The sequence below is a fragment of the Mustela putorius genome, unplaced genomic scaffold (genome assembly GCF_011764305.1).
Source record: "Mustela putorius furo isolate JIRA1106 unplaced genomic scaffold, ASM1176430v1.1 tig00537335_pilon_pilon_pilon, whole genome shotgun sequence".
NCBI classification, from domain to species: domain Eukaryota; kingdom Metazoa; phylum Chordata; class Mammalia; order Carnivora; family Mustelidae; genus Mustela; species Mustela putorius.
The window spans coordinates 5,025,165-5,051,462 of NW_025422457.1; the positions used below are offsets into that span (position 1 = coordinate 5,025,165).

General features: G+C 37.6%; 1 protein-coding gene across 3 annotated transcripts in view; it reads left to right on the forward strand.

The window, feature by feature from the left end:
- The window catches only part of RNF2 (ring finger protein 2), a 44,382-nt gene that overhangs the window by 2,694 nt on the left and 15,390 nt on the right, over positions 1–26,298 (forward strand). Inside the window, exon 2 of one of the 3 annotated variants that reach the window (XM_004767957.3) lies at positions 18,668–18,792. The exons of the other annotated variants lie outside the window; for them this stretch is intronic. The gene's annotated coding sequence lies outside the window, so the exon portion shown is untranslated. The remainder of the gene's footprint in view (positions 1–18,667; positions 18,793–26,298) is intronic. 3 annotated transcript variants of the gene reach the window in all.

Genomic DNA, 26,298 nt, shown 5'->3' on the forward strand with positions numbered 1-26,298 from the left:
TGACTATGGTAATACAACTCTTGGCGCATAAAGAGAAGGTGGTGTTAGTATTTTTACATCGGTAGCAGGAGCTAGGTAATGAGTCCCTGACTTTATAGATGTAGGTGGTAAGGGAAGTAGGTGGCCCACGATCCATTTTTATGCTACTTGGAGGAACTCCAGTAGAATTGGCATTGGATTTTCAAGTTTAAAATTCTTTTCACTTCTCTTTTGCCTTACAGATGTTATAGGCAGGTGAAGTGGGCTAGTATGTCTGGGCCTAGTGATACTCTATGTTGGAAGCTCAGCTGTGAACATTACTAAAAATTACAGGAAGGATTCCTGTTGTTTGCATTTGCTTTCTCCCATTTCATTTGGAAATGGATTAACAGTGTGTTTGCTGCTTCTCCGTATCTTCCATTTTGTCATAATTAAAAATATAAGTTTGTTAGGTACAATAATGAAAGATTATTTTTGTAGCTCACCTTAGATTAAATTGTCTAATGAGGCTATTTTATTAAGTAACAGACCATATGAAAGCTATCAGAGCATTTTGGTCATTGATTTTCAACAGATGTGTTGATTATGGACTCTCCTGCAAGGGGGATTTCTTTTTGTTACTATGCTACAGAGTGCCGTTGCATTTTATGAAGAGGTTAGATTCTAAAGTTGATGCATAAAGTGAAAGTCACACGTGGTAAAAAAAAGAAAATGATTTCTTGAAAATCCCTTAGGAAGGGAGAACAATATGCCAATAAATCTAGATTACCTTTAGTGTTGGAAAAGATTAGTGTTCAACAAAAGAAACAGCTTTCTATTGCATTTGGGGCCATATTGAACAATGAAATATGTATTTTTTTTAAATTTTTAAAATCTTTATTTACTTTTTAATTTTTTTATTTTAAAGGTTCTATTTATTTATTTGAGAGAGAGAGAGAAAATGAGAGAGGGCAAGCACTAGAGGGGGACAGTCAGAGGGATAAGCAGACCCCCTGCTTGAGTAGGGAGCCTGATGAGAACTGATCCCAAACTGATCTGGGGACTCCAGGATCATGACCTGAGCTGAATGAAGGCAGTTGCTCAACCAATTGAGCCACCCAGGTGCCCTTTATTTTCTTTTTAGAGTAAGCTTTGTGCCTAGTTTGGGGCTTGAACTCGTCCACAAGGTCCAGAGTCGCATGCTCCACCAACTCTACCAGCCAGGTGCCCCTCCAAAAATGTATTTAAATGTAAGAATCACAGCATGGTCATGCTTATGTGAGTAGACGCTTGTGCGAGCTGAGACCTTTGAAGAGCGGCAGGTGAGCTTTTACCATCTCATATTTTCTGTAGGATATGAGCTCTAGTAAAGGGAGATGGTTTTGTGTGTTTAGAATACCTTGTGCTATTTAAATAATTCTCATTTCCTTTCTTTTTTTCTTTCCAAGTTGGATAGTTTAAAACACAAAAGTGGAATGATTTTTGTGGTGCACCTCAACAAATTTTTAAAAGATTTTTAAGTAATCTCTATACCCAAGATGGGATTTGAACTCAGTCCTGAGATCAGGAGTTGCGTGCTTCACCAACTGAGCCAGCCAGGCACTCCTTAGCAGACAAATCTAAAGGGTTTTGAGTTATCCTTTATAAAATAGATTTTATCTATAGGAATAATTCCAAATTTTCTTAACTTTTCAGTGAAGGTGCAAGATCTCTAAAAGGAGAGCTGTTTGATAGTGTATTAGTCCTAGTAGAGAAAACAGTAACTTGAGTAAGAATTTCAGCAGAGGAGTTTTAATGTGGGGAGTTGGTTGGATGGTTTTAAGAGCAAAAAGAGAACATTACAGTGTAATTGACCTAAGAGCTCAGGAAAAAAAGAGTCCATTGGCCTGGTTCTGAACCTTTGAGGAGGTCACCATTCAGCTGCTGATCAGTTTCTGCAAGTACCTAAAAGTACCCAGAGTCGCTGGAGACTAAAAACTGTTGTTTCTGCCAGGGTGAGGGGCTGCAGTTGCTGCTGCTGCCAGGAACTGGAAGCAAGTCCTTTCACCCCTCTTTTTGCTCTCCAGTTTTCCTTTTACTACCTCCACTGTTGAAGCCTAACAGGGAGAGCTGGCAGAAGAGTACGTGAAATAAAATTGTGCAGTCTCAGCCCCAGCGCCAAAGTGCGGTATCTAGAATGGTGGTTTTGGAGTTGAGAGAGTGAGTAAATGATCGGCACAAAATAGTGTAGGTTAAAGTACAATAATTTAAATAGGGATTTTTGTCCTTACCTTGCCTGCTCAAAAAACATGTGTTGATTTTCTTCTGTGTGCCAGACCCTATTCAAGGGGTTAGGGGTAGAAAATGTATTGAACAAGGTCTCTGTCCTTAAGGAATTTAGAGTCTAAGTAGGGATGACAAATAAACCATCTTACAGTGTGTTAAATGCAATAACAGACGAGTGATGTGCTTTGAGAACCCAAAGGACCTTGCAACCTACTTGCCTCTTTGCCTTCTTAAACTTAATGACTACTATTTTTATTTTGTATCTTGATCAAATCCAACTTTATTCTCTCTGCTGTGTTCAGCTCAACTATGAAGGCTCTTTACCGGAGATACCACAATATTGTTATGTAGTCAGAATCATTACTAGTTAAGCATTTCTGTGTGCCGTATTGATTTAGATTGTAAAGCTATCACTTTCTCCGCACTTTTAGCCTAGCCTTGTGCTGTAACATAGAAGATGTTTGAGAAATTTTGTTTTTGCAGTAGATGATGGGAATTAAAATGTGGATTATTACTTTGCAGACATTGTTTCTTCCTTCCAAGGTCATTAGAAAGTAGTTTTGAGTAGAGCGTTTTTTGATTTTACAGATGTGAGAGTTGAAAGATTAAAATAATTGGTTAACTTAACCTGTATAGTACCAGCAGCTGATCTAGAAATAGGAGTTTGGATTTTTTATTCCAGAGCCAGCAATTTTGGCAGGGATTCATTTAATGGCTAAAAAAAAATCCTCTTCTACACCTCTCATTATTTTATAGGCTAATAATCTAAAGTCTCACAGTTACTTCTGGCAGAAAGACAGGCTCCTCATTTTATTTCCTAAAAATATGATCAGTTTCTTTTTATGTTGTTCTTTTTAATTATCCATTTTTTGTCTCCTTTTTTCCCCCTATTCCATTTGTTACTTACTACTGTCTCTATTAGCTATTGTAAAATATGCAAATCTGTAGTATTTCATTTTGACTTCTCTTAGAATAGTGTTCTGTTTGTTTCTACTACCATACACATACTATTAACTTAAATCAACTTAAAACCAACTGATTCTTCACTTTTAAAAAGATGTATGCCTCCATGCCAGTAATTGCATTAAACCTTCACTATTTACACTGTTTGCTATATAGAGTCCAATTCAGTCTGGGACTGCTGTCTTGGAATCCGGCCAAATGTTTTATAGGAGGCTTTACTATATTACAGAAAGGGTAGTGTTGTGTATAGTGTGGAAAGAGTTTCAGAACTGAAGGCCAGGAGTCTTGGTTTCTAGGTCTGGTTTCACTACAAGCAAGATTATTGGCCTTTCTGTTTTCTATTTAAAAAAAAAAAAATGCCACTCTTGCTGACCTCACAGATTATTTGTAAAGACATAAGAGGTAGTATAGGTAAAAGGTTTTGTAAACAGCAAAGCACATTGCAAATATATGGCGTGTAGGTGAAGAAAGAGAGACAGAGATGGATTAATCTCTGGCATAGATCCTGGTTATAGTTCTGTGTCTACTTTCAGGGGAGTTTTCTTATTTCAAAGTTGTTAGGGTGGAATGGAGTGTGGGAGGAGTTGTGGATGTCTCCTAACCCTTTCCCCAAGTCTAGTTTATGGTATAATATTCTCTCCCCCTTAAATAATTGCATTTTAAGGTTGACCTGTCTCATTAATTTCTTTACACCAGGGTCAGATATCTTCCTTATATCATTAGGTAGTAATATCCCAAGCTTTACTTACACATTAGGAGCAAAACTACCACTTTGTAGATTACTTAAATGACAAGGACCTGGGAGAGTAGGGGAAACAGATTGTATTACTGTTTTGACTGGAAACTACTCTAGTGGTTTTGTTTTACTTATTTGTTATTTTATGATATCAATTACAGAAAATATCTGCTTTTCACAATACACTTAGCAAAATTAGAAAATATATCTCTTGTTTACTTTTAATGAACTTACCCTCTTATCCTTGTTCTTAAAAATTTTAATTGGCCTATTTGTGAAGAAAACATGCCTCTTTGAATTAGTGGAAATATGCCTTTTTCTAGCTTTTTTATTTTTATGAGGTACTGTCCTCCAGGAATGTTGTCTCATGTGGCTATAAAGTAATGAAATATGTTAAAGACTCTTGAACATTGATAGTTGAGTATTGTTTAAAATATTAAGACTCAGTTTCTCTGTCCTTATATTATTATAATTGTTTATGTTTGTATTTAAATGTAGGTCTCATTTCCAGTTTGGGTTAACCAGTGATAAATTACCAGTGTAGCCTCCTGAAATACTTTTTTTCTTAGTAGTCTCCATAACTTTTGGAAAGGTAATACTATAAATGTATAGATAACATGACAATCAATACTAGTTTAATTTCTTCTGAAACCTTTTGGATAATCTGTTGCAGTAATTGATTTAGGAAAATTAAGAAGACAATATTGGTGAGGGAAAAAAGTGTCACACAGTAACCTAGCTGTTTTTCATTTCTTTTTTTTTTTTTAAGATTTTATTTATTAATTATTTGAATGAGAAGAAGCACACGCATGTGTGAGGGTACGGGGAAGGGCAGAGAGTGAGAGAATCTCCGAGAGCTGACTCTGGGCTAAGCATGAGCCTATGTGCTGCTCTGTCTCAGGAATCTGAGATCTTGATCTGAGTCCCCCAGGTGCTTCATGTTATTCATCTCTTAAATGGATTGTTTTTAGTTTTAATACTCATGTTAAATATTTCTTGGTCCTTTAAAAAATAGCTTAGGAGCTGATGGGAAAATTGATAATGTATTGAATTTTTTTTTTTTTAAATTAAATATAGTTTCAGTCATCACTTTAATTTTTTTAAGTGTATTTTTGGGGGCATTTTAAGAAGAAAGTTAAAAATCATGTTTTCAGTACTCAGTTTTAATTCCTCTTAAATTTTGATGTATTTCTTTTTGGAAATTTTATCTTTTGGTTTTCGTTTTGTTTAAAATGTAGTTTAGACTGATTTTATATTATGGACCTGAATTTATGTGTGTTTTTAAATTCTTTTGATATCACAAACATTTTCTATGCCATAACCAGTCTGGTAACGTTTTGACAATGGTATGATACCTCAGATGGATTTAACAGTGGTTGGATCGTGGGGTTCCTTTTAGCTTTGTATTTATGTTGGTTGTAGGAAAGTCCAGAATTCATTGTGACAGCCAGATCAAAGTAAACAAGCAATATTTTGGTCTCCATAAATTCACAAGAATCAATCTCTAATCCTTGGCAGTAGCTTTGTTGTAGTATAGCTGATGAAAACTGAGAAGGATTAAGAGCAGATAATCTCTGGTTTTTCTGTTTATTAGGTTTTGGAATTCTTTTTTGGAGCTAAGTGTTCTTAGCCTTCAGTTCTGGGCTCTCTTAAGGCACCATTATTCTGAGATTTAGGGCATGTGTTTTGTGTATGGTATCCCACCCCGCCTCCCACCCCCAACATGAGAGTTCCTAACTTTTTTCAGATTCTTAATGGAGTTGTGGATTCAAAAGTTAAGAAATGTGGACTTAAAGGATTTCGTTAAAAAGTGGATGTAGAGGGAAAGCTGTACAAAAAGTGCCTGCAAACAGTATCTTGTGTTGAATTAATGTCAGTTTTCTTTTTTGTTCATTGTTTAATAATATAGAATCAGTTTTGCTTATGAACGGGTGATTTCACTATTTTAGCTACTTACATCTTTTTTCTAAAAGATTTTATTTTTAAGTAATCTCCCAACATAGTGTGGGGCTTGAACTCACAACCCCAAAAAACCAGTAGGTTGCATGCTCCACTGACTGAACCAGCCAGATACCCCAAGTTTTTATTTTTCTATTTATTTATTTGTTTATTTATTTTTAAGGATTTTATTTATTTATTTGAGAGAGAGAGAGAGACAGAGTGAGAGAGTATGAGAGGGGAGAAGGTCAGAGGAAGAAGCAGGCTCCCCATGGAGCTGGGAGCCCGATGCGGGACTCGATCCCAAGACTCCGGGATCATGACCGGAGCCGAAGGCAGTCGCTCAACTAACTGAGCCACCCAGGCGCCCATCCCAAGTTTTTATTATAGTATTATATGGTTTTCTCTTTTTAACATTATTTGAACTCACATTAAGATTACCAAAGTGTAATTGCTAGTAAGTAGCTTTTAAAAAATATTTTGATATATACATATTTAAATATATTTTCATTGCTGATAAGGAACTCTGCCTTAATGGACATAAGATATATACATCTGTACACTACCTAAAACATGTTTATTTTATAAAGAGGTTAAATCTTTTTTTTTTTTTTTAAGGATTTTATTTATTTATTTGACAGAGATCTCAAGTAGGTGGAGAGGCAGGCAGAAAGAGAGAGGAGGAGGAAGGCTCCCCGCTGAGCAGAGAGCCTGATGCGGGACTCGATCCTAGGACCCTGGGATCATGACCCGAGCTGAAGGCAGAGGCTTTAACCCACTGAGTCACCCAGGTGCCCCTAAAAATGTTAAATCTATATATTAACTCAGAACCATGTTGATTTCCAGTATTGATGAGCTGTGCCAATTTTTGCTGCTTTAATGAACGTAAAGATTATGCTAATCTTTTAAAAAAGATTATTTATTTGACAGAGAAAGAGAGAGAAATCACAAGTAGGCAGGCAGAGAAAGGAGGGGAAAGCAGGCTCCCTGGTGAGCAGAGAGAAGAAGCAGGGCTTGATCCCAGGACCCTGAGATCATGTCCTGAGCAGAACCCACTGATCCACCCAGGCACCCCTATGCTAATCTTTAGATTTATCAGAGCTGTAAAACTTCTTTCTGTCCTCAGAGCTCCTGATTTCTTTTTCATGCTTCTAAGATCCTGGTCTTTGGAACCCCAGACTGCTTTTTCAGTTTAAAACTTTCTTTGGTGCAAGTTGTAGAAACCTAGAGATAAAGTCCAGAACAGAAGAAAGATTAAATCCATTTATCTTTTTTTTTTTTTTTTTTTAGATTTTATTTATTTATTTGACAGAGACACAGCGAGAGAAGGAACACAAGCTGGGGCGGGGGGGATGGGGCAGGAAGCACTCTTCCGGCCTAGTAGGGAGCCCAATGTGCGTGGCTCAATCCCAGGACCATGACTTTAGCCAAAGGCAGATGCTTAATGACTGAGACACCGAGGTGCCCCTAAATCCGTTTATTTTTTGGAATTGTTTCAAGAACCCAAAATGAGAATCGAGGTCTCCTGGATCCCAGTCTGTCTGCTACTATTGAATATGCATAGGGACATAATAGTTTTTCTTTTCTTGCAAGAGAAAATCTACCTTGTGTGACAAAGGGATACCAGAGACACGTTCTTCACTTCTCTGTTCTTATCTTTCATTGTCTTAAAACTGTTATAAGTCTGTGCTTACTATTTTGGGATTTGAAAAATGGAAACTCCCTCCACAAACTCCTAACACTGTGTTACCTTAGAACGTAACTTTTATATAGCTATAATTGTAGCACAGATGCAAATCAGTGGCCTCCTGTCATCATTTTATCTTGTGAGTATCATTAGTCATTGCATATCCTATTAACAATTGTTACATTTAATGACTGCGGAAATTTCCTGATGTTGATGTTGCAAGTGTGTCTCCTTGCTGATGGTGATGTTGCTATTGTAGTAGTACCAGTAGTCTTTGATGTGGTTAAGGGCATGGCCTCCTTAGTCAAATAGACCTACATTTGAGTCTTGCCTTTGACACTTATTATTGTGAGACCTTTAAGCAAGTTGCTTATTAATTTACACTTTAGCTCAATTTCCTTATTTCTTAGGTGAGGAAAATAGTACCTGCTTCATAGGGTTGTTATGATTAAGCAGAATTTCAGAGAAATGATAAACCCTCTAAGTGTTTATTATTATTTTTTTTTCAAAGATTTTATTTACTTATTTGACAGACAGAGATCACAAGTAGACAGAGAGGCAGGCAGAGAAAGAGAGAGAGAGAGAGAGAGGGAAGCAGTCTCCCCGCTGTGCAGAGAGCCCGATGCGGGATTTGATCCCAGGACGCTGGGATCATGACCCGAACTGAAGGCAGCGGCTTAATCCACTGAGCCACCCAGGCACCCCTAAATGTTTATTATTAATAACATTTCCTAGTACTGGGATTACTGGGTAAAAGCATTCATATATTTTTGTATTTGTGGAATTGAATTGCCTCACTGCTTTCTTTCTGAAAGTGTTATTCCATTATTCTAGCTGCTGTTATAAGAGAATTTGGGGGCATAAGCCTTCGGCTTTCTCTGTTACCCTCATTAATCATATTCTTTTGTCATTACCACAGATTTAATTTTTCAGCAGATATGCCTTTGTCAGAAGTGTAGACCCTGTTACTGTATTTTCAGTGACACATTGGAGTGTTGCTGTGATTTCCTATGCTGTTATTTGCTAATGCTTATGTGTGTGTTTATCAACACTTCTGTGTCTGTCAAGAGTCCGCACTTTATGGACATTTCTCTTCCCAGGAAAGGATAACACCCTTGCTATACCACTTTTCAGAAGTTAGCTTTTATTCTGGCATATGGGGCTTTGGACTAAAACTCAGTAGTTATTAGACTTTTTAGCTTTGTCATTAGTGATAAGCTTATTTAAATTTTTAAGCTTTGCTTTTATGCCTTAGTTGTGTTTGACATCTCTCTCTAAAAAATAGAAGTACTGATCTGTCTGTGCCATTAAATCTGCAGATGTTTTTGGGGGGCCACTCCTATGTGCTGCTGACCCAGAGCAATAGTCTACAGCCCAATAGTAAGCTGATAACTGCTGCCACATTAATATGCTCCTTTGTTTAGTTTCCTCTAACCTGGGGAGAGATGTGAAATGAAGTTGGTAGCATCCCTTGTTCTACTTTAGGAACTCAAAAAACCTTTTTTTTCTTTGCTTTGCTCGGGAAGTATCAATGTTCTTTGTGTCTCTTGGTCTTAAGGTACTGGGAGAATTAAAAGTCCCTTTCTAAGAATGTGGTTAGTTTGTGGTATAGAGTTGGTGTGTGTTCAGAGCTGAGAACCTAGATTATGCCAAAGTCTGAGATCTAAATTACTAGTGAGTCAGTGGTTTGGCAGGTTGAATCTAGGTTACTAGATCCAAGTAATCGGGTGAAGCAGTAGACTGGAAACCCCTTAGGCAAGCAGAGATTGAGACATCCTTGGGAGAGTTAAAAAATCTAGACTGGCAGATGAGAACCAGGAGGTAAAGTACCAGTGTAAGCAATGTCTTGACAGAGGGACAGTTAAGAATTCAGGAAATTAACAAAAATGGAAGGTTTTTACCAAATGAGGCAAAAAGTATAAAATAGCATGAGAAAAAAAAAAGGAAAAGAAACAAAATCCCCCAAGTATATAGCCTCTACTTCCAAGGACACTAGTTAAAGAGAAAATAAATAGTTCATTGTTTAAAGTATGTGTGCAAACAAACCAAATGAATGTGGAGAAGTATGGTATCAGCTATTTTCTTTAAGACAAGGGAAAAAAGTGCAGATAACCTTGGCTTTAACTTGAAATCCTAGATGTGTGAACAGTATGTCTCTTTTGACCTGCTTTAAAAAGAAAAGATTGGAGGAAACTGGTTATGATTGTTTGAAGTATTCAAGTTGAAAGAAGTTGCTAAAGGTAGAATACCTTTTCAGCTTAAGAGGACAGGACTCTAAGCACTATACTGTTAGAGACATTTTTAAATAAGTTTTTTGATATACTAGTTGAGAGGACTTTTTTTTTTTTTAATATTTTATTTATTTATCAGAGGGGGGGGGAGAGCGAGCACAGGCCGACAGAATGGCAGGCAGAGGCAGAGGGAGAAGCAGGCTCCCTGCCGAGGAAGGAGCCTGATGTGGGACTCCATCCCAGGACGGTGGGGTCATGACCTGAGCCGAAGGCAGCTGCTTAACCACCTGAGGCACCCAGGTGTCCCAGTTAAGAGGGCTTTTGATGCTACTTTAAATTCTTAAATTTACAAATAAGGTAGCCGGATCCTCAGCAAAAGTAACTAGCCCTGGTTTACTCAAGAATTTAGAGGTAGAACTTCTTTACCATTTGATAATATTTTTAGAAAATTTAGGGCTACTCTCATTTCAGTAACTAATATTCCTGTTATTAAATTGTCTCCACCTAGTGGAAACATATATTTTGCAAAGCTGCCTACAAACTTTGGAAAAACTGCTAGGGACAACTGTTCTTCACAGCTTTTAAGGAAGAGTCAGCCTGGTTAGTGACCGTTATATTGCTTTTGCAAAGAAATGGAAGAGATGTGTGCCTGATGCTTATTTTCATATTCCATAACCTTACTAAGGAATTTGTAAATTCTGTATACCTGAGTTCGGCAGCACGTTTATTGTTGACAGTGTAAGAAGTTATTAGTATGTTAAGCGTGTATTTTTAAATTTTCATATACACACGTATAAGTGTATATAGTCACATGTTTAAATTTTTTTTCTCCTTATCTTTGTAATGAGTTAAAATGATAGCATGATAACTTCCATCAGTGGAGAAGAGAGAAACTATACAATAAATGATGTTCCCAGTAAGTTACATGGTGGCAGGGAAAAGGGGCAGAGATTCTGATTTCTTAAATGTAAAAAAATGAAACTCTGAAAATATTAGAAAAAAACTTTAGGTGGCTGGTGGATGTTTTTATAATGTTAGAGTATAGATTTAGAGTGTGGATTAGCTTTCCAAAGAAGCCATATAGGGAAAGATAAATATGGTTAAAAAACAAAACAAAACAAAAATCTCTGACCTTAAGAAGTCAAAGCCAAAGAACAGAAAAACAAACTGGGTAAAATATTAAACACTCATGGACAGACAAAAGGTCAGTTTCTTTAACAGAAAAAATTTTTGCAAATCAGCTTATTTATTTGGGAGAGAAAGAGCATAAACGAGGCGGGGGCAGACAGAGGGAGAAGTAGTCTCCCCACTAAGTGGCGGTCCATCCCAGGACCCCAGGATCATGCCTGACCTGAGCCGAAGGCAGACGCTTAACTGATTGAGCTACCCAGGCACCCCGCAAATCAGCTTTTTTGTTGATTTAATAAAGTTTTATTTTCCAAAATGTACAGTTGGTGGATTTTGTTCATGCATCTTCAGATCAGCTTTTAAAAAACTAATAGAAATGGACATGTAGTAATTGACAGGCAAAAAAAAAAAAGGTCAGTAAAGCAGTGACAATAAAATACACTTGATCACTCATGATTGAAGCCTTGCAGATTAAAACATCAGTGAAATGTTGTTTCCTACCTATTAGATTGGGCAGGTTTAAAAAAAAATGTTGCTAATCCTTAATTGGTAGAAGGGTAAATTGGCATAGGAATTTAGAAGTATTTGTCAGAATAAAAAAATTTTGCTTGCTTTTGATCCAGTAGTTTTTCCTTTAGGAATTTGTGCAACTTCTTACTTAGGGTAACTTATTGCCAAAGATAAGTTAGCGGGGGGTGCCTGGGTGGCTCAGTGGGTTCAAGCCTCTGCCTTCGGCTCAGGTCATGATCCCAGGGTCCTTGGATCGAGCCCTGCAGCAGGCTCTCTGCTTAGCAGGGAGCCTGCTTCTTCCTCTCTCTCTGCCTGCTTCTCTGCCTACTTGTGATCTCTGTCTGTCAAATAAATAAATAAAATCTTAAAAAAAAAAAAAGTTAGCAAAACATACATGAAACCAATGAACAGTGAACCACATCTTTATTGGGGACAGTTTCAGGAACTTCTAGTAGTATTTGGAAATGCCATAGGTTTCCTTAGGTTGCTAAAAACTAATCTTTAGAGGTGCCTGGGTGGCTCAGTGGGTTAAAGCCTCTGCCTTCGGCTCAGGTCATGATCTCAGAGTCTTGGGATCGAACCCCACATCGGGCTTTCTGCTCAAGCGGGGATCCTGCTTCCTCCTCTCTCTGCCTGCTTCTCTGCCTACTTGTGATCTCTGTCAAATAAATAAATAAAAATCTTTAAAAAAACAAAACAAAACTAATCTTTAGCTAGAATAGCAAGTTTTCAACCCTGGCTGTACATAAAAACCACCTGACTGATTCTCTGACGATATCAGGAGCCCCAGATGTAATGACCGAATTGATCTGAAATGGGACCTTATGATCTGAATTGTTTAAACGTTCTCCAGGTGACACCTGTACACAGCCAGATATGAAAACTACTTACTCTCGAGGAAGACCATTTTTCCTGTGGATGTGTTGAATTTTCTTTTGGCAGAAGCCAGTACTCCACTGGGCATGTAAACTGTTGTATGTATTTTTTTCAATTTCTTTCACTCTGCCATTGACTTTCTCATGATAATCTGGGTTCAGCTGGTATATTAGGTTCCTGTTGCTTACAGTTCTGACAGTCAGAAGTCCAAAATGGGTCATAAGGGGTTAAAATCAAGATGTTGGCAGGTCTGCATTTTTTCTGGAAGCTCTAGGGGAGAATTCATACCTTTTCCTTTTCTGGCTTCTAGAGGCTGCTGACGAGGCTGCTCATGGATCCTTGCTCTGCGTACCAGAAGCATAGCATCTTAGATGTTCACTCTTTGACTATTATCCTTGTTTCCTTCATCACAGTCGCCTTCTCTCTTATAAGGACTCTTCTGATTATTTTGGCCCAAACTCACATAATCTAGGATAATCTCCTCATCTCAAAAATTCTTAATTTAATCACACTGGCACAGTCCTTTCTGTCACGTAAGGTGACATAGTCACAAATGCTGGGCATTAAGATGTGGACACTTTGGGGGGGCCCATTCAGTGTACCGCAGTTGGAGACGTGAGAAGGCCACTAAAAGTTTATAAATGCAGTATTTTAGTTTATCTTAAATTGATATCATATTTTATCCCACAGTGTAAATTAGTTTCTACATAGTCAGTTATGATTAATGTTTATTACTCCTCAGGAGCAATATGCAGTTTTTGTCTTTGTTGCTAGAAATGTGGGTTGAATAGGGTAGGCTGTGTTGTCTCATTTTTATTACAACAGTAATAGCTATCATATGTTCTTCACAGGAGTCTGTGAAGTAGGTGCTTTATTTCAGCCCTGGCAAGATTTCATACTTTGATTTTTGTCTCTCAGGTATATATACCTAGAATTGGAATTGCTGGATCGTATGGTAATTCTGTGTTTCATTTTTTGAGGGACTTGCCATACTTTTTTCAAAACTGGCTATATCATTTTATAGTTCCAAAAGCAGCACACTAGGGTTTGACTTTTGCCACATCTTCATAAATACTTGCAGTTTTCTGTTTTTTTTTTTTTTTTTTTTTTTTTTTTTTTTTTAATACTAGTTATGTAGCCATCCTAATGGGTATAAAGTGTGATATTTTGTTGTTTTGATTTGCATCTTTCTAATGATTAGTGGTATTGAACATTTCTTCATGTACTTGTTGGCCATCTGTTTATCTTCTCTGGAGAAATGTGTCTATTCAGGTCTTTTCCCCATTGTTTTAATTGAGTTGCTTTTGTTGTTGTAGTAATTCTTCATATATTCTGGATATTAATCATTTATCAAATACATGATTTGTGAATTTTTCTCCCATTTTGTGAACTGCCTTTTCCATCTTGATAGTGTCCTTTGATACACTAAAGGTTTTGATTTTTTTTTTTTTTTTTTTTTTTTTAAAGTAAGCTCTATCACCAACTTGGGGCTTGAACTCACAACCTCAGATCATGAATTGCCTGCTCTACTGACTGAGCCAGTCAGGTACCCCTAAGAAGTTTTAATTTTAATAAAGTCCTGTTCATCACTTTTTTCTTTTATCACCTGTGCTGTTGGTGTCCTATCAAAAAAAAAAAAACCATTGTTAAATTCAGTGTCTTCATGTTTTCTTCTAAGAGTTTTATAGTCTTAGTTCTTAACCTTTAGATCTTTGATCTGTTTTATTTTTTATTTAAAGATTTTTAAAAAGATTTTATTTTTTATTTTTTTAAAAGATTTTAATTTTTTAAAAGATTTTACTTATTTATTTGACAGACAGAGATCACAAGCAGGCAGAGAGGCAGGCAGAAAGAGAGGAAGGGAAGTGGGCTGTGGGGCTCTATCCCAGAACCCTGGAATCATGACCTGGGCTGAATGAAGGCAGAGGCTTTAACCCACTGAGCCACCTAGGCGCCCCGATTTGTTTTAATTTTTATAAATGATAGAAGGTTATGGTCGAGCCTTGTTCTTTTGCCTGTGGGCATATCCAGTTTTCCCAGTACTTTATGTTGAAAAAACTGACCTTTCCCTGTTGAATGGTCTTGGCATTTGTGTCAAAATAACTTCCCATGTATGTGAGGATTTACTTCTGGGCTTTGTATTCTACTCCTTTGATCGGTCTATATGTCTGTCTTTGTATCAATAGCCAGTTAGTTTGATTCCTGTAGCTTTGTAGTATGTTTTGAAATCAGGAAGTATTGAGTCATTGAACTTGTTCGCTTTTAGGGTTATTTTGGTTGTTTGGGGTTCCTTGAGATTCTTTTTTTTTTTTTTTTTTTTTAAGGATTTTATTTATTTATTTGAGAGAGGGAGAAAGAGAGATAAGCAGATTTCTTGCTGGCAGGGAGCCTGACTCGGGGCTGAATCCCAGGATGTGGAGATCAATCAGGACCTGAGCCGAAGGCAGATGCTTAACCCACTGAGCCACCCAGGCGCCCCTCCTTGATTTTCTATACGAATATTAGGATGGGTTTTTCGATTTCTGCAAAAGCCATCAGGATTTTGATAGGAATTGTGTTGAATCTGTAGATTGCTTTGGGTATTATTGTCATCTTAACAATATTAAGTCTTCTGATCCATGAAAATAGATAGGATATCTTTATATTTACTTAATGTCTTTCAACAGTGTTTTATAATTTTTCGGTGTACAAATCTTTGCTTTAGTTAAGTTTATCCCTAGTATTCTTTTTGATACTTTTGCAAATGGAATTTTTTTCTTGATGTCCTTTTTAGACTGTTTATTGTTAGTATATAGAAATGCAATTGTTTTTTGTATGTTGACCCCCCCCTGCAATTTTGCTCAATTCATTTAATCAGTTTAGTTTTTAACTTTTTTTGTGGAGTCTGTAGGGCTCACTATCAATAAAATCATATCATATGTAAACAGATACTTTTTCTTTTCTAGTGTGGATGCCTAATTGATGTGGGTAGACTTTCAGTATAATATGTTGAATAGAAGTGGCAAAAATACCATTTCCTTTTTGATTTCTCACTTTTTTTTTAGTATCAAAATCTTAACAGCCACAACTTTGGGAGTTTATGGATTTCTTCTCTTTTCTTTCTCTTTTCCTATACCCCAAGTGTTTTGCCTACGTATTTTGCAGCTCTGCTGCCCCTAATTCACCCTTAGTATTAACAGACTCATTGTATTCATTTCTTTTTTTTTTTTTAATTTTTATTCATTTATTAGACAGACAGAGAGCACAAGTAGGCAGAGAGGCAGGCAGAGAGAGAGGGGAAGCAGGCTCCCCGCTGAGCAGAAAGCCCGATGTCCGATGTGGGGTTTGATCCCAGGACCCTGAGATCATGACCCGAGCCGAAGGCAGAGGCTTTAACCCACTGAGCCACTCAGGCGCCCCGTATTCATTTCTTATTTGAAATATTGCACAAGCCGTTTAATTGGTATTCTTGCCTCCTGCAAGTCCATCCTCCACTGTTACCAGAGTTGGTCTGTCTCCAAAGCAAATCTCACCTTGTCATTGAATTGTAGATTTTTCCTGAGACCTTTGCATGGCTTTTAGACTTCCCTGATCTCATCCACAATTTAATTCTTCAGCTTCACTCCCTACCTCTCCCTTTTCACTCATTTAATAGTGATCTAGTTAGAGTTCCCCAGCACACCATACTGATTGTGCCTTTGCTTATTATGATGAGCCTTCTGGACTGCTTCTCTTTCCTCATTTGGTTAACTTCCACTTGACCTTAAAAAGTCTCTTCTTTCTTTCTTTTTTTTTTTTTTAAAGATTTTATTTATTTATTTGACAGAGAGAGATCACAAGTAGGCAGAGAGGCAGGCAGAGAGAGAGGAGGAAGCAGGCTCCCTGCTGAGCAGGCAGCCCAACACGGGACTCCATCCCAGGACCTTGAGATCATGACCTGAGCCGAAGGCAGCGGCTTAACCCACTGAGCCACCCAGGTGCCCCAAGTCTCTTTCAAGGAAGAATCTCTTTCTCTGGGAAACCTTTCTGGTTTTCCATTTGACTATTGTTGTCTGTTTTGTTTTGGTTTTTGGTACTCTTGTAGCATTTACCAAATGGTATTGAAAGCATGTTCAGGACCCACTAGTCAATGAGCACTTGGAGGGTCTCTTTTCCTATCACATGGTAGTTCTCAGTAAATGTTTCCTAAGTTGCTGAACTCAGCTGTTTTTCTTTATGGGTCTGTTAGCTAGCTTCTAATATGGATAGGCAGAGGGAGCAGAAGGAAAACAAGAGGGCTGCTGCTGCTTCAACTGGTGTTGACTAATATTAGACCTTGGTAGGAGAGACTGAATTGGGTCATTAAGAAATTTGTTGGGGGGCGGTGGAGGTTCAGGAAAATGAAGTAGTGTTAGAGGAGATGAGATAGTGATGGGTGATAAGTATGGTAGGAGGGCACAGATCACACTAATTATCTAGATCTGAATTTTAATTGGTGCTTTAAAAATTCTTTAAACAATTATTTTCCCTGTAACAATAACGCTGTTATATAGGACTAGAAAACCTTGTTACCAGTGCTTGAAAAAACTTAAGATTGGATAATGAAGATTTGGTAAGTCATCTTTGAAAGTTTCCTGCTCTGCTCTGCGATATGTAAAAAATATAATCCAATTAGGAATTGATTATATTGCCTTTTTATTTTTCACTTATTTATTTATTTTTTAAAAAAAGATTTTATTTATTTATTTGACAGAGAGAGATTACAAGTAGCCAGAGAGGCAGACAGAGAGAGAGGGGGGAAGCAGGCTCCCTGCTGAGCAGAGCCGGATGCCAGGCTTGGTCCCAGGATCATGACTTAGAAGGCAGAGGCTTAACCCACTGAGCGACACAGGCGCCCCTATGTTACCTTTTTAAATGAAGATGCTGTTAGGTTACCAAAGTAATTTTGATGAGTATTCCAGATGTTTAGTACAGTGGTATCTTTTTCAATAAAGAATACTGCCTTTGTGTCTTTACTCTAGAAGCTTACAAAAATTAATGTCTGTTTTACAGCTGTAGTTTTAGATTAAACTGCTGCAAGTGGTTTTTATGAGGTGATACTTACTGCAGGCAATGTTATGATGGCAGTTGGATTGCTTAGTCAGAATTTATTATTGCTCCCTGGTTTGCCTAGCCTTGAATACAGTTTCTAAAATTGAACACCTGTATCCTGTAAGCAAGCAGTGTTTTAATTAAGTAACAAATAGTTTGCTCATTCACATGTTGTATAAAGAGGAAAAGAAAAATGCTAAAGCTTGAGAGATCTAATTTGAAATGATGTGTATTTACTTTATGTTCAAGAAAGGACAATAACCATGAAAGAAGAAGATATATTTCTTGTTTAAAAATAAAGAGTTTCTTAGTTTTGTTTGTTTCATAGTGCTTAGGGAAGCAAATCTCAAATGAGGAAAAATGCTTCATGGGAAGATGGGATAATCTAAAGTTATTGTATTTTTTGATATATATTTTACAATTTGAAAAACAAAGGAAACAAATCATGTGCAGGACAAAGACATAAGTGTTGGCTGCAAGGAATTGGTTATACATTTAAGCTTGCTTTGGCAAGTTTGGTAGGCTGAAAAATGGGCTCTTCTGAAATGTCCACATTCTAATCCTTGAAATCTGTAATGTTACTTTGTTTGGGGCTGGATTGTGTGTGTGAGGAAGTCTTTGCAAATGTTATTAAATTAAAAGTTTTGTTATGAAGAGATTATCCCAGATTATCTGGGTGGGCTCTAAATGTCATTCTGTATCTTTTGAGTGAGGCAGAGGGAGATTACTTATACAGAAGAGGAGGCAATGTGGCCACAAGGGAAGGAATGCCAGCTGGAAGAAACAACAGAATTTCCAATAAAACCTCTCGAAGAAGCAGAGCCCTGCCAGTACCTTAATTTTGGCCCAGTGGTACTGATTTAGGACTTTGGGCCTCCAGAAGTAAGAGAGTATGGTAATTTGTTAGAGTTGTAGGAAATTGATACAGCAGTCATTTTTCAAAGTGCAAATGGACCTTTCTAAAGAACTCCATTTACGTAAACTCTTTCTCCTTTGGTGGGGGAGCTGTCATTTATAACTTACTCATATTAGTCTTTAATTCTATTTAAAATATTCTGTACACCAGGCAGTTTTTATGATTAAAGCCACTGGTGAACATTCTTTGACACAGAACTTTGAAGTTTTAGCTCAAAATAATTTATATTTAAAGCCTCCTTTTTTGGGTAAAGTGTATTATCCGGTCTGGAAGCTCCCTTGTGGTTGCTTTGTTATAGCTATATTTTGGTAAGAATACAGTTTAGACTCCTAAAATTTTACAGCACATGGCCTGCCTTTTTGGCTGCACAGATTCTATTTAATACGAATTTTTCTTTCAATATATTACAGAAAATTTACACGTGAAGCTTTTACTGAGAATTATGTTACAAGTTCACTGTGACCCAGCACGTACTAGGGTCTCAGTTAAGACTTTGATGTATTGGGACTCTGACCAGACGATAAATAAAGGCCATGTAAGATTTTCTTTTTTCTTTTTTAAAAAGATTATTATTAGAGAGAGAGTGCGAGAGCATGGGGCGGGGGCAGAGAGAGGGAGACAAGCAGACTTCACACTGAACAGGGAGCCTGATGCAGGAATCATCCCAGGACCCCAAGATCATGACCTGAGCTGAAAGGCAGACACTTAACTGACAGAGCCACCCAGGCACCCCTCGTCTTATACACTTAATGTTCAGACTCAGATGTACCTGTCCTATATTATCTTAGTCCCTCAAAGATTGTGTTCGAAGAGGGAGGGATAATCCAAGAGACATTTGAATGTCTTTGAATGTTCTGCAAAACTGTGGTTCAGGATGAGCTTCTTTATGTTACTTTATGTCATTTTTTAAAAGATTCTACAAGTTTCTAATAAAGTCTGGGCCAGCAATGTTTCTATTTAGTATTTCTCTTTTTCTTTTAAACTTCCAGGAGCTACACTTAATATTCAGCCCATACAGTTTACTAGCAGTAGGCAACTGACAAATCTCTGGCAATTTTTTGTTACTGAAAAGGCCTTAAAGAGTAGTCTTGGATTAATTGGCCTGCTGTTTGATTTTTTTTTTTAATCACATGAAGCACATAACCAAACATTTTCATGTTTTTTTCTAAAGTAATTTAATTTTTTAAAAAAGTGATTAATGTAATATTTTTAGTACATTAGGGGGTGGCTAAGTAGTTTTTCTTCCTGGTCTTTTATATTTTGGGTGGCCGGGGGCTGAGAAATAAGAATTCTTATTTATTGAAATAAATCAAGGAAATGATGCCCTCTCCGTTTTATGGCCATTATTCATGAAATATGCCAGGCACTTTATATGAACACCTCATTCAACTTTGCCAATGACCCTGAACATTTCTGTCACTTTGCAGATTAAAAAAAAAAAAGACCTTGAAAAATTTGAATATAGGTCCATAACCAGTAGCAGCCAGTATTATGATGCATATGCAAGCTGATTCAGTTTCAGAAATCATTTACTGTACTTTCTGGGTGTTTTGTTTGTTGTACCATAAAATAAAGACATACCTAAAATACAGAGTTCTCTGTCCTTATTGTTGAGGAATTTATGATTTAGTCTGTCCATTTTTCCTTGTAGGGGAGCTAGAGAATAGTCTCAGGAGCAAATGTATGGCTTATTCAAGGGAGTTGAGGGTCTTGGGGGGGGGGTCTCGAAGAATTGAATGTTTTATTATTATTATTGTTTTCAGTTTTTCAGAAACCTGTTCTTTACCACATGTAATCTCTAATAGACTTGACCATGATTTTTTAAATTCCCCTTGACCAGTTAAAGGATTGTAGATTAGGGGTGGGATTTAAAAAAAAATGGCAGGGCATCTGGGTGGCTCAGTGGGTTAAAGCCTCTGCCTTCAGCTCAGGTTATGTTCCCCGGGTCCTGGGATTTAGCCCAATGTCTGGCTCTCTGCTCAGCGGGGAGCCTGCTTCCTCCTCTCTCTCTCTCTCTCTCTCTCTCTGCCTACTTGTGATCTCTGTCTGTCAAATAAATAAATAAATAAAATCTTAAAAAAAATGGCACTTTAGGAAGCCTCTATTTGCCAGGCACTGTTAAAAGAATACGTATGTAGGAACAGTGTTGTGATTAGTGGTTAGGTTCTTAGACTAGTCTTCAGAAGACTAATCCATCATGTGATTGAACCTAGTGTGCAAATTTTTCAGTAGTTCATACACTTCATTAAATTTATTACTTAATTATAGTATGTTTTTAGGGTGCCTTGGTGGCTTAGTCAGTTAAGTGTCTGCCTTGGGCTTCGGACATGATCTCCAGGTTCTGGGATCCAGTGCCACATCCAGCTCCCAGCTCAGCAGGAAGTCTGCTTCTGCCTCTCCCCATGCTTGTGCTCTCTCCGTCTCTGTCTCTCAAATGAATAAATTAAAAAAAAATCTTAAAAAAAAAGTTTACAGGATAGTGTGCATGTCTTTATTTGTTGTTGTTTAAAGATTTATTTATTATAGGGAGAAGAGGATATGCTTGCTGGTGGGACAGAGAGGATGGGACGGGGGCGGGGGGGGGGGGAGGGAGGATCCCAAGCAGGTTCCACACCCAGTGACCTGAGCTGAAACCAAGAGTCCGACACTTAACTATGCCACCCAGGCGCCCCTAAGTATAGTATTTTTTTTTTTTAAGATTTTATTTTAATTATTTTGGAGAGGAGGGGAGAGTGAGCGATCATGCAAGCAGGGAGGGGGCAGAAGTAGAGGGAGAGAAGCAGAGTCCCTGCTGATCTCAGAGGCCAATGATCATGACCTGGGCCAAATTTGAGTATTGGCTGCTTAACCACCTGAGTCAACCCAGGCACCTCTATAGTATGTTTTTAATGGAAAAGCTTAGGATGGAAATTTTAGTTTCCAAGCTGGGGACTTCATGTATTCTTGTCCTGAAAATTTATTTTTTTTAAATTGTCTTTTTTTTTTTTTTTTAAGATTTTGCTTATTTATTTGACAGAGACACAGTGGGAGAGGGAACACAAGCAGAGGTAGTGGGAGAGGGAGAAGCAGTCTTCCCGCCAATCAGAGTGTGGGGCTCAATCCCAGGACCCTGGGATCATGACCTGAGCCAAAGGCAGATGCTTAATGACTGAACCATCCAGGTGCCCCTAAAAAAAAATTATTTTTCTTAAAGCTTGAATTACAGTGTTAAGTTTTAGGAGCCAAATTTATAATAGAATGATAAATTTTTAAAAGCTGTATTCTTGTTTTCCTGAAAGTAAACACAAAATTTCTCAGGCACGGATGGATTAATTATTAAAGTAATAACCCCGTTGCCCCAGTTCTCCCCTCTCAGTGATGCAGTGAAACCCGGATGTTCATTTGGTAGGTAAGGAATCTGAAGAACATGAGTCTGGGAGGTTGTATAGATGTTTGCTCTCTTCTGAAAGAGGGAGGGAGACCTTTGCTTTCAATATGAACAAATTCTCAGTGGTTACTGAAGGGAAGATCCTGTTTCTTACACTTTGGAATGTAAATGAATGTGGGGAGGGGTAGGGAGATCAGACAGGTGTTAGAATTTACAATCCGTGAATGTCTCCATAGTCTTATACCCCCTGAAGTATAAACATATACTTCTAAAGAGGTAAATCTCTTATCTATTCAGTTATCTTTAATTTTTCAAGACTTCTCTTTTGTAGGACAGATTTGTATGCTCTGGTAGCTCTAACTATGTAGATATATAAAGATACTTTCTCTATATATAGAAAATAGACCAACTGATAGATTTTCCCTTTGTCTTTTTTACCATGTTATTTTGAAGTATGTGTGTTTGGTTATGAAAATATGAAATGTTAAGGTTGTCTAATTTTAGCTCCTTTATTGAGTGATCACTGCTGAGTTCTACAGCAAATATTTATTAATTCCTGTATGCCAAGCACAGTGCAGGGTTTTGGGGATATTGTGGTGAATAAGATAAATATTCTGCATTCAAGGGGCTTAGAGACTATAAAAGTGCTGTGATGAAAAAGAGAGGAGACATGAGCAAATGGCAAAGATAGAATTTTGTTAGAACACATGAAGGAGGTAGCGATGGCAAAATCTTAGGGGGAGGGGTAGGACCAAAGCATCAGTCCAGATGGAAATGATGCACCAGTAAAAAAATTCTAAAATGAGAATGAGCTTGGCAAGATAGATAGAAGGATGGCAAATATGGATGAAACAGAGTGAACAGAACTCAAAATCACAAATGTACATTTAGGTGTTTGGATTTTTTTTTTTTCTGGTATTGCTAAAATAGGGTCATGTTACATGGATTTCGCCCTGCAACATGCTTTTTTTTTTTTTTTTTTTTAAGATTTTATTTTTTTATTTTACAGAGAGAGAGATCACAAGTAGGCAGAGGCAGGCAGAGAGGGAGGAAGGGAAGCAGGCTCCCCGCTGAGCAGAGAGCCCGATGCAGGGCCTGATCCCAGGACCCTGAGATGATGACCTGAGCCGAAGGCTCAGCCACCCAGGTGCCTTGCAACATGCTTTTTAAAAAGTTAATGTATATTGTATATGTATGTTGAATTCTGTGTCAGCATGTATAGCTATATAGCTTCGTCTGTATCCCATTTAGCCATATTCCTATTGACAGACACATACAGACTTCCACGATTTTTTTGCTGTCACAAACAATGCTGTGATCACCATTCTTGTATATATGTTTATTGTACACCTGTATGAGAATTTTTGTTGGATAGATTTCCTGAGAGAAGCATTACAAGGTCAGAACTTTTGACAGATTCAGGCTCCTTTGAGAGGTGAAGATTCAGCCAATACAGTACAGTGTTATTTTTGATTTGGCTAAAGAGCAGAGACAGTTCTTTTGGTATATTTTCTTTCATTGGCATCTATTTGTCAGATACAGTTTTTTGATTCATAACCATTAATTTTATTGAATTTTTTAAAAAGATAAATGAGATTATTTCAGAGTTTAAAGTACCTGTGTATGTTAAAAAATATGTATATATATGTGTATATACATATATATGTATAAGTATGTGTATATATGTTTTGAAGTTCTGGGCTAATGTGTCTGTCTACTATTAATACTTTTTTGGGGAGTAAATCATATTTTTTCTCATTTTTAAAAAAAAATTGAAATTAACATGTATTATTAGTTTCAGAGGTAGAGGTCAGTCTTATGTAACACCCAGTGCTCATTACATCACATGCCCTCCTTAATGTCCATCAGCCAGTTGCCCCATCCCTCCCAACCATGCCCTCTCAGCCCTCAGTTTGTTTCTTACGATTAAGAGTCTCTTATGATTTGTCTTCCTCTTCTGATTTCATTTTGTTTTATTTTTTTCCTCTCTTCTCCTGTGATCCTCTGTTTTGTTTCTTAAATTCCACATATAGTGAGATCATGTGATAATTGTCTTTCTCTGATTGCCTTATTTTGCTTAGCATAATACCCTCTGGTTCCATCCATGTCATTGCAAATGGCAAGACTTCATTTTTTGGTGGCTGAGTAGTAGTCCATTGCACGCGCGCGCGCACCCCCCCCATCTTTATCTATTCATATCTAGGCTCTTTCCATATTTTGGCTATCGTGGACATTGCTGCTGTAAACATTGGGGTACAATGTTTATACACTTCACTACATTTGTATCTTTGGGGTAGATACCTAGTAGTGCATTTGTTGGGTCATAGGGTAGCTCTATTTTTAACTTTTTGAGGAAGCGCCATACTGTTTTCCAGAGTGGCTACACCAGCTTGCATTCCCACCAGTAGTGTAGGAGGGTTCCATTTTCTCTGTCCTTGCCCGCATCTATTTCCTGACTTGCTAATTTTAGCCATTCTCCCTGGTGTAGAGGTGGTAGTGCATTGTGGTTTTGATTTGTATTTATTTCCCTGATGCCAAGTGATGTTGAGCATTTTTTCATGTGTCTTTTGGCCATCTCTGTATCTTTGGAGAAATGTCTGTTCATGTCCTCTGCCCATTTCTTCTTCTTCTTCTTTTTTTTTTTTAAGGTTTTATTTATTTATTTGTCAGAGAGAGAGAGACTGAGAGCGAGCCTGGCGCTGGGATCATGACCTGAGCCGAAAGCAGCTGCTTAACCCGCTGAGCCACCCAAGCGTCCCTCTTTTTTTTTTAAAGATTTTTTGAATTTATTTGACAGAGATCACAAGTAGACAGAGAGGCAGGAAGAGGGAGAGGAAGGGAAGCAGGCTCCCTGCTGAGCAGAGAGCCTGATGTGGGGCTGGATTGCACGATCCTGGGATCATGACCTGAGCTGAAGGCAGAGGCTTTAACCCACTGAGCCACCCAGGCACCCCTCTCTGCCAATTTCTTGATTGGATTGTTTGTGCTTTGGGTATTGAGTTTGGTAAGTTCTTAATAGATTTTGGATACTAGCCCTTTATCTGGTAAGACATTTGCAAATATCTTCTCCCATCCTGTTGATTGTCTTTTGGTTTTGTTGACTGTTTTCTTTTGCTGTGCAAAAGCTTTTTTTTTTTTTTTTTTTTTAAATAAGATTTTTATTTATTTATTTGAAAGAGAGAGATAGCGAGAGAGAGCACACGAGTGGGGAGGAGAGGAGTAGCAGGCTCCCCAGTGAGCAGGGAGTCTGATGTGGGGAGATGTGGGGCTTGATTCCAGGACTCTGGGATCATGACCTGAGCCAAAGGCCGAGGGTTAACTGAGGCACTCAGGCGTCCCTTGATTTCCCTGCCTTAAATAGTTCCCTTTCTCCTATTGATTATGTAACCCAGGGCCCCTTTTTGTATCTTTTATATGGCACTCAAGAATTACTAGTTTGTTGTATGCATGTTTGTTCTGTTTATTGTTGGTATTTCTAGCACCTTGTACAGTGCATGGTGCACAGTAGATAAATCAGTATTTGAGTGAGTGAATGAACGATTTCTAAACTTATGAAAGGATTAGGGAAGGAGAGGGACCCACCCAGATACATAGGCCTATTCTTAGGTTGTTTGGATAGAAAGACTTCAGGAAAATTGATAACCTGTAAATTAAATTATTGGAAAACTGTCCTAGCCCTGGATAACATACTGGAAAGCTTTTGTCTAGGTCAGGAATATACATGCATACCCCAATTTGAAGATACCTGGTTAAATCATGTTAAGATCAGCTTTAGTAAGCAGTCATTCTCTACTGTTACGTATCATGTATGGTTCATTTTTTCCTTTCTGAGTATCTTCCCTAAGTCATTTATTTAACTTCTGTTGAAAAGCAGGCTCTCTAGCATGGGAGAAGATATTAAGATGTATTTCAGTCCAGCTAGAAGGGTAGATATGTAAGCAACTATAATGCGATATAAATTGTACTTTGTTTTTTTTTGATTTTTAAAAATTTTATTTATTTATTTATTTATTTGCAAGTGTAACCATTTCCTCTGGCTTCTTTCAGGCTTTTTCCCCTTCATCTTTGAATTTCTGTAGTATGAAAATTATGTGCCATGGTGTAGTGTTTATTGGCATTTATTCTGCTGGGAGTTCTCTGAGCTTCCTGGATCTATGATGTGATATCTGACATTAATTTTGGAAACAGTCATTACTGTTTTAATGATTTCTTCTGTTCCTTTCTCCTCCTCATATTCCCATTACATGTAGTTACATCTTTTGAGGTTAACTCACAGTTCTTGGATATTCTGTTCTGGCTTTTTTTTTTTTTCAGTCTTTGTTCTTTTTCCTTTTCAGTTTTTGAGGATTCTATTGATCTTGTCATCCTGTAGCTCAAGAGCTCTTGCCTGAGCAGTATCCAGGCTACTAATAAGCCCATCAAAGGCATTCTTCATGTCTGTTACAGTGTTTTGATCTTTAGCATTACTTATTGTTTTTTTCTCAGGATTTCTATCTCCCTGCTTACATTGCCCACGTGTTCTTATGTCTACTTTACTTATTAGAGCCCTTTACATTCCTGGTGTGATAATTCCAGGACTGTTTTGCCATGTCTACTTCTGATGCTTGCTTTATGTCTTCAGATTGTGTTTTTGCCGTTAGTATGCCTTGTCATTTTTTTCTAGATGGCCAGACA